At 40.2% G+C, this 11,276-nt stretch overlaps 1 long non-coding RNA gene across 2 annotated transcripts; it reads left to right on the top strand.

Moving 5' to 3' along the window:
* Positions 1 to 3,891: 3,891 nt before the first annotated feature.
* On the top strand, positions 3,892 to 11,276 carry LOC145439368 (uncharacterized). Of its 2 annotated transcripts, XR_013915172.1 has the most exons (4): positions 3,892 to 5,538; positions 5,977 to 6,314; positions 7,611 to 7,761; positions 10,839 to 11,276. It is a non-coding gene; the product is annotated as an uncharacterized LOC145439368 (long non-coding RNA). The 2 variants fall into 2 exon arrangements; XR_013915171.1 differs by lacking the exon at positions 3,892 to 5,538 and having other exon boundaries at positions 5,892 to 6,314.

Raw genomic sequence — 11,276 nt, 5'->3', positions numbered from 1 at the left:
TTATTCTTAAGCTATTGACTCTTCGTTCGTGAAAAAAGCTACAAATTTTAGTTACCGCTGTTCAAAACGGACAAAGCAATATCGTCTTCTCGATGGATCCAATTTTCTGGAATAGAGGTGACTTCTGAAGTGGTGATTTCAGTCAAGCAAATTGAATTTAAACTAATTATCGGAATCGCTGCTTATAATCTGTATGTTAAAATTAGTATTAGATCTAATGAACATGCAACATATGTGGTGACGTAAGGATGATAAATTCATAGCTAAGCATCATGAAGTAGCAGGATGTCACAGAAAAAACAACATACATATAAGGAAAAACCAATTACAAACAAATTGTGCAAATTACCGCCATTGTACTTTTCTATTGGCAGTAAATATCCAACATTCCAATGCCGACTGTTATGACCAGATGGCACGTGTGCGAAATAGCCGTGCTACACGAACCCGCTGTCAAATGACGTGACATAGCAACTCAATTCGATATACATCAGGTGTCTTAACATCAAACATATCAAATCAATGACAACTTTGCCACATCTTCGAAAAGTCACTATGAATTATTATTGATGTAGGCCTATTTTTTAAGAACACGATTCGTTGTGATGATTATGTCTCATACATATCAAAGATGACGAATGGGCGTTGAAAATATGGGCGACAATGGTCGTTTTGTAAGCCTATATTCTAAGATCTATTTATCTCAGAATAACATTGATGTCCTAAAGGTATAACATTCTAAGCGGATAACGTCTGCCCGACGTTCTAGCAGGACTAGCTGCAGGACGTTGTGCCCTATTACTGACCAATGGTTGCTCAGCTTGTGACTGTTGAGGCTGGGCAACTTCTTGTGTGACTGTATCATGACCAGTGAAAATCAAGCGTGGTTGGAGTTGGTTTTTGTGCCTCATCCAATACCTATAATTTGTTTTTATAATGTACACAACACGCCCCAGTATTTCCGTCACCACGCCAGCAACCCACTTTGGTCCGCTTCGGTAACTGTGAGCGTAAACCGAGGAACCAATCTCGAAATGAGTGACTGATTGTCCAGGCGTAACGGGTTTCGATTTGTCGAAGGGCGAGCACAAACTTAACAAATTGCGCGGCTGCCAACCATGTAAAATCTCGGCAGGCGTTTTCCAGTCTATGCCCGGGTGCGGTGCACATCGGTACGTAGCGAGAAGTGTTTGGAGCGCGAAGTTGAGATCTTTTCCCTCGTCGTCATTTTTTATCCATCCAGCTTTCAAAGTCTGGACGAAACGCTCCGCTTCCCCATTCGAGGCAGGGTGAAAAGACGGTGATACGATATGGCTGATTGCAAAATTAGAGCAAAACGTCGTATCGAATTCATTCGATGTGAATTGCGGCCCGATATCCGTGACAATCGTTATGGGCAAGCCTTCGATAGAAAAGACTTCCCTCAAAGCGTTGACAACGCACAAGGTTGTGGTGGAACCGACATTCATTACTTTAACGAAATGATATTTCGAATGCGCATCGACGATGACAATAAACATTTTGTTGTTTATTGGACCTGTGAAATCCAAGTGAATTCGTTCAACGTTACAGAAGTTTTAGGGCATTCGCGATACTGACGATCTGGCGCTTTCATTACCTTACGAACATTATTACAACATTACCTTACATTACCTTACATTATTTCCTCGAGTGTCGTGCTTTGTATTTATACCCTGAGTTCTGTTGTCTACTGGTCTTTCATTTAACTACACTCTGGATCGTATCGCTGCCGTAAAGTTATACTGCTGATAATATACTGATTTCTTATTGCAACCTCGTCGCATTAAGTTGTTGCCAGGCCTGTTTATTTTTGGATATTGGGTTTTATTTTTGGAGATTCTCCGAAAATAAGATTTGAAAACATCCAAAAATAAGCTTTTTTTGAATGATGTTTTTTCAAGTTTTTTAGTGAAATGCACGAGTCAGAGCAGTGTGAATAGTGTTGAAACAACCAGGAAACTCACAAACACATACAAAAACAGCATGTGTGTGCGGGGGGGGGGGTCTCCGAAACGCTAAAATTACTTCCACTCACAGGAAGGATCAGGAGGCGACACGACAAGGGTTGAAGAGGCGGCATGGTATGAAATCGTGCGAGTGTGGTGCGAGCGGCACCTTGTAACGCAGGCCGAATACCGCCACCCCTACAACAATAACTTCGTCGACACGATGATAGGACTGAATGGCTACCTCCAACGGCAACAGGACTTGATCCAGGAAAAGAAAAGTATGTGCCCCAAGTTTGTAGACACATGTTGGTTGTCAATTAGAAAGATGACCACTTGGTTGACTAGACACCGTGCCACACTCCTCGGGGTTATAAACGATAAAATCCGTCCTGTGCACCTCCGCTGCAGTAGTGGATCCAACTAATCGTCCTCGAGTGCATGGCCACAGAGGTGAGCCCATCGTCACAAAGACTCAGGGACTTGGACATCTGATCGTGGAGCATAAGGATGAGCTCCATCGCCTTGTCGAACGCCTTCGAACTCGGTGTTCAGCTGAGGACTGGGACAATGACACCCGCGGCAAGGAAGGTCCTCTGGTCAGAGGGTGCTGGGCTATCAAGTTCACTGAGTCACGCAATTTCGTGGAGGATCAGAGTGTGCAATGTGCAGTCTTCGACCTTCTTGAGAATATCGACGAAGAAGAGAAGCAGTCCACGTTCGAGGCAGCCAGAAGTCTTATAGCAGGGCTCATTGACGACCTATAGAATATTGAAGTTGCCGACAATGAAAGAGTTCTGCCCTGTCTACCACACCAAGTGGTGCAACCACGTAGGCAGGACAGAACAAACACTTCTTGCTCGTTTAGATTCTAATATTATAAACAAGAGTGATACATATATGTAGGCTACTTTATTTGCAGCTCAGTGAATTGATCGACGAACACCGGGGTGGGCTGTCGAACAAGTGGACACCTGAGTAGGTACAGAATATCGAAGACCAATTCCAATCCATGTCTGTCCGATACAAAATGGACGGCACTTTCAAGCGCATTATTGACGAGCGTCAGTTCTTTTGACCCACATGGCTCGATGTTTCCCACAACTGCGACGGTCGAAGCTGATTTCTCGAAAATCAACTGGGAGAAAGGCCTCTACCGGGCGTCACCCACTGATTTTTTTTGGACAGCATTCTCCAGGCCAAAGACTTTGTGACGAAAGTTTTAGAAAGTTAGGTCAAGATCACTGATGATGTCGATGTGTTGAAGAACATGAATACATGATAGCATACCTTCGGTAAAGTTTTCTATGTAGTATTGGGGCTAAAAACACCGTCATTTCTTATTTTTGGAGATTCTCCAAAAATAAACTTCGAAAACATCCAAAACTAAGCTATTTTTGTTATTTTTGGAGAAATCCAAAAATAAACAGGCCTGTTATTGTTCAAATAAAATCAAGAACATAAGAATTGGTGTCAGAAGTCGGATTCAAAGTTTTTTCTGCGACGAATATATATCACGGAATCGGGTATTTCGAATATTCTTGAGAAGCAGCGAGAGATGATGGTGCAACAACAAGCGAACAGCAAGAGATTATGGCGCAACGACAAGCGAAGCAGCAAGACATGATAGTGCAACAACAAGCAAAGCATGACGAAGCAATGGCAAAAGTCATGACAGAAATGGCGCAATTGACGCAGAGGTTGAATCCCGGTGCGTCAACATCTGAAGAAGCCGCTCTCAAGTATGATTCGTTCGTAAAATCAAACGAAAAGTGGGACCAATATCTGCAACAATTCAACCATCACCTAGCAATTTACGGCATTTCCAACATGGAGAAAAAATAGTCCGTCTACTCTCATGGGTCGGGCCTGAAACGTACTCGCTCCTACGTAATTTCCCAGCAAACACCCGATATCCCGTGGAGTTACTGGTATGTCCACAATTGTTCCCACTCGTCCCACCTCCCACTCTCAGTTACGGAGGACTTGCTCAGTATGCCCAACATTGGACGTCAATTTATGTAACTCCAGGTGAAGACCAGAGGAAGTGAATTTTAGAATGCTCCTGTGCCAGTCACCAATGACAATTCCAGTGGATGTCATAGTGGTATGATGCCTGGATGCCACCTACACAGGAGTTCGTCAGAATGTCCCTACTTGGAAATCGTTTCTATGAATTCAAGTGTGCATTGTGCAACCAATGCAAAATAGTTTTCTGAATACACTCATGAATGTCATGATACATTTCACCATTTGTAATCTATCGGAGTGAATACGAGAATGTTGATTGATGATATGGCGATGACTTTCTATCGCGCGGAACTTCAGAAGCCCAGCTATCGATGATCGCGGTCGCACATATTATGTACGATGTAGAGACATACAACTATTTTATTGTGATATTACTGGATCGTAATGTCCAAATCAAGGCAAAATATATTATTTCAAATATACCGTATACCCAATGCATGTGAAATCTTCCGACATGAAATTTGACAACCGTAATAACGGTATGGTGATGACTATTCCAATCACGGAACTATACTCAGTCTGCCCGGCTATTATCGATAATTAAGGCCGCACTGCGCAAGAGGCCAGCGATAATGCATATGAGGCATGCCGATACTTGTCGAGTCTCGAGTGTCGAGCCGAGCACGCCTGTAGCTTGAAATTCATTCAACCATAAAACCAAAAGACTCCGTTCTTCTGTCTGGCGAGCATTCGCGCGTGATTCGATTTGAATTTGAAAGAACAGGTTTTGTAGTAATGGCGGAGTGACGGATTTATCACAGGAATGGAATAGTTTAGAATAGGATACTCAACGGCGTGGATGGATTGTGCCTGCTATTGATTATTATTGATATTGTCGCTGTCATGAGTACTGGAAAGGCAGAGATCACGGAAGCTTGGTATTTGAGTGCTATATTTATTGAACAGCAACAGCCTCGGTCATCATTAACTGCGACAACCGTAATGAATTTCACTATGATTCTAGTGGCACGTCTGCGCCGCGGTTTATCATGTACGAACGAAACTAATCGACCCGCTGCTAAAGTGCTAATCGTAAACTTATGCAGTACTTGTAATACTAGCGATGACGCCGATGAGCATGGTCATGATAATATTTAATTATATGTATGTATTCATTGAAGTTCGATTTGCAGCACAGTGGGTTTTATGTTGTTGTAATATCCAACTTACTGTTTGATGTGTACGGTATATACTATGAAAAGTTTGACATGAATTTCCAAAGACTGCAAGATCCATGCAGCAAACCATGCAGCATTGATGAATGTATTATAGCCAGTGGTTAGGTTTATATTGCTACATAATTTGAAAGTGTATTATAGGATGTTCCTTTACGGAATGTGAGATTGCTGAATTTGTGGCTGAAAACTATAGTTGCGCCTATGCTAATGAATATTAGCATTCCATTGACTGGCATATGTATATTATCGTATTTGTCGTAATTTTGTGTTGTGTCCACATCCACAACAACATTAAAACCATTGATACTAGTCGAGGCTTTCGGTGAACATGTCAAAATGTATGGATTTATTATTAGTTTAATGTTAGGGTATTCTAGGAACAATCATTATAGTTAACCCAACTTTAACCTCGGCCTATTTAATGATACCCCAACGCTAATCCAATTATAAACTACATGGATTTTAACATGTTCATGGGGAAGACGGGTTGTAGCAATGTCGGCAATGTCGCCGTGCAACATACTTAAAATGCTTACTTATAACTTGCAATATAACGATAACTTATAATTTATATACATATAACTTAGCTATACGATATCTTGAAATCCCTGGTAAGAAATAGTAGTTGCAAAAATTATAGTCGCATTAAGCTCATTGGATATCTTGCACGTTCCTCGTCATATATTATGAAAGTTTAAAATTGGTGAAAGTAGATAATTATTGCATTTGAATTTTCACTTCTTCTTGGACCTTGAGTTGACATTGATCTTTAGATATTTCGCCCATTACCTTCCAATAAGTAGGCCTATATTGCACGGAGACATTGTGCCAACATTCACAAAATATATTAACATTGTCTACATTACAGCGACATTCACAAAGTAGATGGGCCCTAGGGAAGACTGATTGCTTTGCTGATAGTCATGTTGTCGTGAATAAGAAAGCACACTATTGACCCTTATTATCAATGGATTCTTCATGCGGATGAGGCAGGGGAATACCTTGGTCTGCGTATACAACATTGCTTCATTTTTAGCAGGAGTCTAAATATGGAACAGGCAATGTTATATAGTACTTTTCAACTTTAGAGCAACGCATCGCAGTCGTGCATTGTCCATGGATTAAGAAGTTGAATCATGTAAGTTGGAGTGATGATTTATGTTCATTAATCAGCGATTTATTAGCCCGAAAAAAGTGTCATAAATGATGCGCAAATAGACTCTGTGACGGTGGTTCCCGATCAGGATTTTGCCAGTGGTGCTCAAAATTGCTGCATGATATTTTGATATTATATCGATGTTTCGTTGAATCCAAGTGTGCCATAATTCACAGTGACGCTGATCTGGTATGCATGATTTCTATAAATATCTCAGCTTGGCCGCATCACTTCTGTTCTGATTAGTAGGGCTTGGCAAAATCGAGCACCTGAGTGAAGAGTGATTGATTCTGAATCTGGTGTTAAGTGTCAAGTATTCGATAATCACTCATCATGTTATACTCATAACAGTATGAGTATTATTGAAGGTTGAAAACGTATCTTTTATGTTTTCACTAAGAACATACAATGATGCCATGCAAGTTTTACATCAGACTAAATTACAGATAATTTGGTGTATTTTCGACCGATACCTATTTCATTGCACTTTGTGACTATGCATCATTGGGTTAATCAGGACTTCACAGATATGTCATTTCCACTAAAGTGACTAGCTTTGTACTACGTATTTTGTATGCTACTTCCACATGGAAAAATGGTATCAAAAATTATAAGTTTATTGATAACTGTACTCTTGGTGGCAAAGAGCGTATAATTTCAGAAGGCCTACTGGAAAAAGTCATCTACTTCGCTTGAATCAATAGAATTAATGGTGACCAGTGAACTCGGCCCATGACGAATTCGGCCCATTGAACTCGGCCTTCGGTGAACTGGGCCCATGATGACTTTGTCAATACAAATTATTATAAATGTCGTGAATTGTATTATTAATTGAAGGCAATGGCGATTGACAAATTGGTGGTGGTGGATATGTCGTGTGAATGTTATTCCCTCTGGGGGGACGGTATCGTATGTCGGATGTATAAAATGTTCTATTAGGCGTACGGAGCTGTATAATGTTGAAGAAGAGTGCAGAACGTCAAGGATCAGATCGCACATGGTGAATTCGGTGAATCCCAAGATTAGGGTTGGGGCGGGGCTTAGGTTTAGGCCGAGTTCACCGAAGGCCGAGTTTACCGTAGGCTGAGTTCAATGGGCCGAATTCACCATGGCCCGAGTTCACTGGTAATTGAATTAATACTCGATTTAGATTCGAGTGCTCATGTGCCAAGCTTGTACACTATTGTTTTTGTTTTTTAACAGGATGTTATGGATACCTGCCTTGAGTTCTTGACAAATGCCTTCACTAAACCTACTCTAATCATGTAAAATTTCTAGATCGACAATGTCTTCAATTGATGGCAACAACGTCAAGCAGACTGTACAAAGAATGCCTTCTAGAACTACTGCCACCTAGAACAAGCGTTGCTTTTACTCTACAAAATTGGTGCTGCGCCATGCTCGGGAAAATCTCAGAAAGCAATCGAAGGTAAAAACGTTGAACACACTATATGGAAACCAGAGGTGGTCACAGTAATCATCTTTTGTACTGAAGTTGAAGCAATGTCATGAATTTATTATACACACGTAGATGTAACAAGTTACAAGGTGTGTCAAATCTATTTGAAATGGAAGTCGAGAATGAAGTTCTGAAATATGCTCTAGTAATTACTTTTGAAAAGTAGATTTGGTCGATGTGTTGCATACGATTGCCCGACATATGAGCATGCGACACAATGGAAAACGACAGTTAAGCATGGAACACTTTAGCATGCGTCACTTCAGTATGTGACTTCATAACCATAAAACTAACCTTAACCCAAACATAACACTGAAATTAACCGCTATATATCCCGACCCCAAGCCCTACCCTAACCCGTCATTTAACTCGCATGCTCATGTGTCGCATGCCCGTATGTCCACAGACCGTTGCATACTCAATAGTTGGTGGGTGATCAAAGTAATCATTGTTTGCACTTGAGTAGAAGTAGTAGCAACGCTGTTAACATCTACTCCAGTATAATTAGCGATTCACAAGGCTTGTAAAAATCACTTAAAAGAAACAGGAAAGTTCTGAAAAGTAGGCCTACACAAGTTGTATATAAGAAGTTTCAAAAACTATATTTATTGGAGGTATTACATACTTTTAGCGAGTTGTTATTAGGGCTAGGCAAAATCGAGTACCCGGGTGATTCGATGCTGAATCGAGTATTTAGCTTCGATTCGATTATCTCATTATGACGTCACAACATTATGAATGATGACAAGTTGTATGCAACTTCAAAGACAAAATTTCCAGTTCTACATCACATCGAAGATTGTTTGGTGAATTTTCGATCATACCTAGCTCATTGTACTATGTGACAACTCATGTGTCATTTACACGAACGTGCGTAGCTATGTCCTACGTGTTTCATATTCTGCGATTCGACCAATCACGGTGTGGTGAATTCTTGTGCGCAATTGTCTCGTCCTTTACATTTAGTTAAATCAATTATTCCTTGAGTACCTGTCTTTTCCTCTATATATTGTCTCGCTCCTAATTTGTCATTTCTTGGTACATTATAGTTACTGGCCTAGCTGTGTTGCGTATAGTGCTCGTTTTCAGTTAATAAAAGCCTTGGTTACTCTGTGAAATAAAGGTCATCACACACGGTTTCAAGGCCTCACAGTGATCTATAGAATCGAAATTCCAATTCTCGGTAAAGTATTATATAGTTTCGAATACTGAAAATATATAATACTTTACTGAGGATTAGAATTTCGATTCTATATTGGTACTCGAAACTTACTTTCTCTTACTCGACTCGAATCATTGGAATTGATACTCAATTCAGATTCAAGTACTCAAATCATTGTGGCCAGCCCTAGTTATTGTAGGTGGTCACTTCCAAACAAAGATGGTCAGAGTAGTCGTAGTTAGTACTTAAGTATCAATAGCTATTTACAAGACATCAAACTACCTTTCAAGTATAAGTAGAAAGTGAAGTTTGAAAAAGTAGGCTACTGGGGTGAGTAGTTTCAAAAAGTGGACTGGACATAGTCGAAATGTCGAGACTTATTGCATGTAGTCGTAGCAGGGTTGTAATGACTCGCGTCATGACTCGCCTCGTGTCACGATTTTCTGATGACTTGACTTGACTCGACTCGAGTCATTTTCGAAAAATTCGGAAATGACTTGACTCGACTCGAGTCAATCTGTGTTTTGACTCGACTTGGACTCGAGTCATTGCGCATGACTCGAACCAAGTCATATGACTCGAGACGGTCGAGACCAACATTTCATTGCAATTTCGAAGTATAGTAAAGTGACCACATTATTGGGAATTCGTCTATTGGTACATGTATTCGAAAATGCAACCAGAAACTGCTAAAAGTGAGGAAAATTAGTAGGCTATATTATGAATGAGAACCATTCAATATCACCAAACAGCAGTATAAAAAGTGGGTTGACAAGGCTTTAACTGTAAACTAAGCGGTCAACACAATGACTTGGACTTGACTCGGTGGTGAATTGAAAATGACTCGACCTGACTCGAGTCAAAACTATAAAATTGAGATTGACTTGTGACTCGGCTACAACCCTAAGTCGTAGGTGCATGCTTCTGAACAGAGATGGTCAAACATGTAGTTGTTTTCAGCACTCAAGTAGAAGTATTTGTTGTGTCATCAATGGAGTAGAAGTAGTAATAACGCCATGTATTTCCACTCTGGTACAAGCAGGGATTTATAAGGCTTGTCCAAACCAATTTATGTGAAAGTATAATTTCTGAAAAGTACTCAAGTATGTACTTTAGATGTTTCCAGGGTTGTAACCAAGTCCCAAGTCAATCTCACTTATATAGTTTTGACTCGAGTCAAGTCGAGTCATTTTCAATTCACCACCGAGTCAAGTCCAAGTCAACGAGTATAGGGCCGAGTCCGAGTCATGGTGTTATGACTCAAGTTCAAGCTATTGCGTTGACTGCTCAGTTTCCAGTTGAATTCTCGTTTAATCCACGTTTTATAACTCTGTTCGGTGATATCAACGGTTCACATTTATAATATAGGCTACTGATTTTTTTCACCTTTAACGGTTTCTGGTCGCATTTTCAAGTACCGCTACCATTAGATGAAATACCAATAGTGTGGTTACTTTACTATTTTTCGAAATTACAAGGTAATATCGGTCTTGGCCGTCTGAGTCTCGATTCATATGACTTGGTCCGAGTCATTACATAGATTGACTCGAGTCGAGTCATTTCCGAATTTTGAGAAAATGACTGAGTCATCAGAAAATCGTAACCCGACTCATTACAATTACAGCCCTGGGTGTTTCCACAAGTTGATTTGATTGGCTGGTTGCATACTCCGTATCGCTAGTTCAGGAGCTCTCCACACTCAAGTAGACGCAGTAGTCATAGTATCGTCATAAATTTTCACTCAAGTACAAATAGAAGTAGCGATTTACAAGACATATTACAACTAATGCAAGTGGAAATATATAATGAAGTTCTGATACATATTTCATGTGCTATGAAGAGTGGATCTACATACGATTTGCTGACATTGTTTTCTGTGCTTCAGGCAAAACAAGGACTGAGAAGAAACCTGTTGTTGCAACCAAAGTTTATTGCCAAAGACGAATACGCGCTCGCGCTCTTAACATGATGCGGTGCAGCCGATGCATCGTTTGACGTCTTGCAATGGTAGTTTCTACTTATGATTGCTTATGTCTGTTTTTACTTGTCTTAGCAGTTGTCCTTTGTCAAATTCCTCTGACACGTTTCTTTCAAATTTCTCGTATGCACCTCAATTGGAATGTTTGTCATGTTAGTTAGTTAGAACTAGCTGATATTTCCAAAATTCATGTGACACATTTATTTCATATATTTGTAATTTTGTGATCGAATTTTCACTTAATCCTCAACTTTGTTAAATAATAAGAGTTCCTTAATTATTGTTTTACTTGTAATTTGCAATTGTCGTTTTCCAGTAACCCAATATAAACAGTTTGTGAGCTTA

The sequence above is a fragment of the Botryllus schlosseri genome, chromosome 5 (genome assembly GCF_051294905.1).
Source record: "Botryllus schlosseri isolate E-star chromosome 5, Bs_hap1, whole genome shotgun sequence".
Lineage (NCBI taxonomy): Eukaryota > Metazoa > Chordata > Ascidiacea > Stolidobranchia > Styelidae > Botryllus > Botryllus schlosseri.
Note: the sequence above shows the minus strand (reverse complement) of the source record. Positions and strands in the feature narration are given on the sequence as shown.